The sequence below is a fragment of the Diachasma alloeum genome, unplaced genomic scaffold (genome assembly GCF_001412515.2).
Source record: "Diachasma alloeum isolate Michigan unplaced genomic scaffold, Dall2.0 Dall_scaffold_01162, whole genome shotgun sequence".
NCBI classification, from domain to species: Eukaryota; Metazoa; Arthropoda; class Insecta; order Hymenoptera; family Braconidae; genus Diachasma; species Diachasma alloeum.
Window position 1 is genome coordinate 65,727 of NW_021681272.1, and position 4,746 is coordinate 70,472.

Here is a 4,746-nt window from a genome sequence, read left to right on the forward strand (position 1 = left end):
GGAATATGTATTTTGTTTTTTAAAAGCTTTTTTAAGTTCAAACTTTAAGTTGAGAAAAGAGTATATTGTGCACCAAGGGCGGAAAGTTGGACATTCCTGATGAGTGTGTTGGGTGATGGCCGAAGTTAAAAAAAAGCCGAAGTGTCAAGGGCCGAAAGCTCGATTCGTTTGATCCTCTTTTTTAAAAAAAGAATATAACGTTTTTTGTCAGTAATCTATTCCGCTATGAATAAGTTAGGAATAATTCCTTAAACTTAAATACCACACCTATTTTATATACTTATTACGTATGTATGTCTATGTATTTGTTACATTTATAATTTTTATTTGTAGCAATATATGTATAAATAAAATTATATATCATAATAATAATTATAAAAATAATTATATAAAATTATAATATATTTTATAAAAATATAAATGAAATGAAATTACCGTTACTATTAATATTATTTATTTAAAATATTTGACTGTTTATTGTGTTCCCCGAAGGGTTAACAAAAGGTATAGAATCACAATTTCCTTATATCTATCTAACTATATTTCAACTTAACCTAACTTTTACATCTTAATCCACGCTGCCCCCTCCCTGCCCAAATCTCACTGACTCTAACCCACCCGAGCTCTCGCACTAGACGAGGCAAGAGGAACCAAAATAAGTAAAAACTAAAGTTAACCACCAGACCCAAGACCCAAACGAAATCTCTGTGCCTGTCCTCTTCCTCATCCTGTCACCGTCCCACCTGCTGCTCTCGTTCGCCCCGGATTCCTCTCTCTCTACGCCGGTCGGCGGTTCCCTCACCTCGATGGGGCTACTCAGTCCACTCCGTCACTGTGAGCGTTCCACCGACCTCTTCTCTCTCCGCCGCCGCTCTTCTCTCCTCTTCTATCCTCCCCATCACCCTATCCCTCCTTGTTCTTCTTCCTCTCTTTCTCCTCCTCATTCATGTCCGCCCAGTCCTCTTTGCTCTTCTCTGTCCCATCCTCATCCTCCCCGTCCTCCTCCACCCCTTTCTCCTCCTTCCTGTCCCCCTTTTCACTTCTCTGCCTCGCCCATTTCGCCCCCTCATATTTCCACCAAACTCCGTCTATGCCCAGTCTGTCGTTCTCCTCTATCACTAGTCGTCCACGCCTTCTGTCTTCCCTTGCACTTTCCTTCACCCTCCACCTCGTCCTTCTTTCCTCGTACGTCAGATCCTCATCCACCCATATCCCAAACACTTCCTCAATCTGCTCCCGACCGTGTATCAGCTGCTGCCATTCCTTTTTCTCCACCATCTCTACCAACAGTAAGACTTCTCCTTGCCCCGTTTTCCTCTCATCCATCCTCACAATATCCACCGCCTTGTTTAGGCACCCTTCAATGATTCTTCTCACCTGCTTTCTCGCGTTCCAGCCTTCCTCCTTCAACCCTCTCACCACAATTCTTCTCTGCCTCCCTTCTTTCCATTCCTTCTTACGTTTCTCTCTCTCCGCTGTCATTGCTGCGTCTCTCACCTTCTCCTGTGTCTTTGCCATCTTACTCTCTCCTTCGCCTACCATCTCCGCTCCCGCTTGACTTCCCCAACCAGATCCGCCTTCGCCCCGAGTGTCCCTCCTCATCACCAGCACTTCCTTCAACAACCCACTAATCACCTTCAACTCATTCAGAATACCTTCTTTCCACTCTTTATCGTCCGCCACCCACTTATTCCATTCTTCCTCTGACATTCTTCACTCTAATTTCTCTTTCCGACCCGGCCACGTGTATTACACTTCGCAATTACTTTCTCACTGCTTGCTGTTCCCTCAACTCTCTCTTCCCCTCGATCCTCTGCTCCACCATATCTTCCAGCCTAGCCTAACCTCTCCACCTTCACTAACCCTGATTTCAGATCCACCTGTTCCTGCTCTGTAAACGCTCCCCTGTCACCTCGTTGCCTCATTCTCGCCTGCCGACTTAACCTGTCCATCACTTTTCTTTCCTCTTAATTACCCGGATTGACCACTTTACCCCTTCCTTTAACCCTCATTCCTTCCCAAACCCCTTCCTTCTTCGCCCGCTTCCTGCTTTTCCTTTTTCAAACTCTTAAATGTACTCTTTCCCACCACTTTTCCGGAGCCCACAAGAACCACTACCTCTCCGTTCCTTATCCACTCCGTTCCCTCCATTATTTATTTAAAATATAAATATATTTATATTTTAAATAAATAGTAATAATAATAATAATAATTTTATTTTATTATATATATATACATACATACATGCACATACATACATGGAATATATGCATGTGGTTGCTTGGATGATAAAGTTTTTGTGTTGGGGTTTGTGTTTGTGTTGGTGTTTTTTGAAATGGAGAAATGATATTCGCACAGCTAAAAATGGTCCCAACCGTTTTGGAACGAGTTTGGTCGGTTTTAAGGACTCATAGTCCCTATGCCCAAGGGCATGTGAGGCTGAAAGTTGATTAAAAAATTAAATATTTCCAACTGATTTCTAACAAATAATAACGAAAATCAATCAATTGAGTAACTTGAATTTTCATGCCATATCAATTCACAATACAATCCTTTAAGCTATATAATAAAATATAAAAATAGTAGGATATGATCTGTCATATCCTTCTCTACATTTTATTAAAATTTTCATTATTCCCAAAAATGAATCACCTTAAAAATTGGTTGAAAAAACGTTTCATTCTTTTTTTTAAAAGGACTAATCTGTAATGATTTTTCCTATCTCAGCCAGAACCTTATCGATATCCTAACTCAAAATTGACGGAAACCACGAAGCTGGCAAATCATTACACTTCGTTCTCGTAAACCACTCACCTCGAACCGAAAGATAACTAAAAAAAAAACAAAACTGGATCTCAGAAACAATTAGCAGCTCAACCTACTTTGTTTCGATAATTTAGGGCGCCAGCTGATTTTTGACAACGCTAAATCAACGAACCGCAACCGTATGGAAAAATACACCAAAACCGTAAACCACTTGTCCCCAAAATCCAATAATCCAAAACCAAAAGAAAACGTCAGAGGGGTGGAATGTGAGGGTACGGTATCGCTCGGGTGCTCAGTAGGTGGGTCATGGAGAGAGGGGTGGATTCGAAGGTCGGGAAGGTCAAAACAAGGCGGGACAATTAATGAGGTGGAGAAGACATCAAAACCACAATTAAAACTAAATTAAAGGATCAAGGTCGAAAAGAGAGAGGAACGCAAGTTCTCGTTTATGTGTTCCGCTATTGCTACTTAATTACAGGATTTCCTTGGCAAACATAATAATAACAATTTTGAATCGAATTACTTTCAAGGATATTGATCATTTCAGATATATGTAAAATGTGAATAGAATCATCCGGAATTTGAGAGAATTGAGGGAAATCGAAGGGGAGGTACGTAACTCGAGGGGTCCTTGAACGTGAGAGAGAGCGATATGGGGTCATGTGAGGGTGAGAGGGGTCATCTCGGGCATACAGAGCGTTAGGGGCGTTTATTAACTCGCGGAAGGGTTATTTTGCGGTGAAACAGAGCTATGGCCAGGTGGGGTAACTCCCTAATATTTTTCCATTGGTCAATGAGGGAAGTTTTCTCGAGATCTCGGTGAAAAACGAAGAATTACCGAGCTTAGGGTGGCGTGACCTTCGTCGCGCGACGGAGAGAGTAAGGGACCTTGAGCACGTGGGTTATTCCGGCCGGCGGCGCCGACGTAGCAACTAGTGGTCTCGTGACCTTGAATGCCGCGTGGGTTTCCATCTCCCCACTATCGTCCCGAAAACAGCGTTAAAACGGAGGATTCGACACGAGATTTTCGTTTAAAATATTCTCTTCTAACAAAAACATAACTTTTCCCTACCCAAAACTAGGATTTTTTCCGAATAAACGAGGATTTCACGGAACTGAGGGTTCGAGGTCAACTACACAACACATGGGACGCCGGATGCGCGCGGTGGCTTTCTCGGTTTTGTTTTTATTCCCGTGGGATCACAATTTTCGATTAAAACAAAAGACTGAGAGGTTCACCAAAGCTTGGGGCTATTTTATGCGAGTAATGAACATAACTGAGGCTGTCGGGGGCCTATCAACAGAACTTTGCGAATGGGAGGGACCAATGGCACAGAACTTGGGGGTTATATGGCATTGGGGCGCGACGTTTTCCGCACGTTTTTCACTCCCGAAACACTTATACTCGCGAAATAAATGTACCAGTACTCATCATCGTGGTTAATGATCCCTCGGGGCTACTGATGGGGCTTTTGGGATGCTTACTTCTCACTTTTTTGGGGTTTTTGGATGAATTTCCTTACGGAGAGATGGGATCTCATGCGTAGTGTGCCTAATCCGGGAGAAGACTCATCTCCGGGACCGTAGCGTCGGAGTCGGGAAAAATGGAGGGGCCGTGAAGCGGCGTGCGCGTCGCCTTGAATTCCCTAGCCGATGAGAGGCGGGGCGCGGGAGATTTAATTCAAATATTTGAATTGGGTTTTTGTTGATTTGACATTATTTATTTAATTATTGATTCTTTATTAATATTATTGAACCGTACTAAACCATATTATGAATTATAGAGCGGAATTCAGCCTTACCTACGACCGAAATAAAATAATTTATCCCTGAGGGATACTCTCCGGAGAGTAATTAGAGACTTCTCAACCGAATATTAAACTTTTGAACCGAATAACAAAACTGGAAGATTTCTAACATTCTCGCGACCAGGGGAGCTCGAGAATTTCACTAGTTTTTGTGTTCTCCCCAAAAACAAAT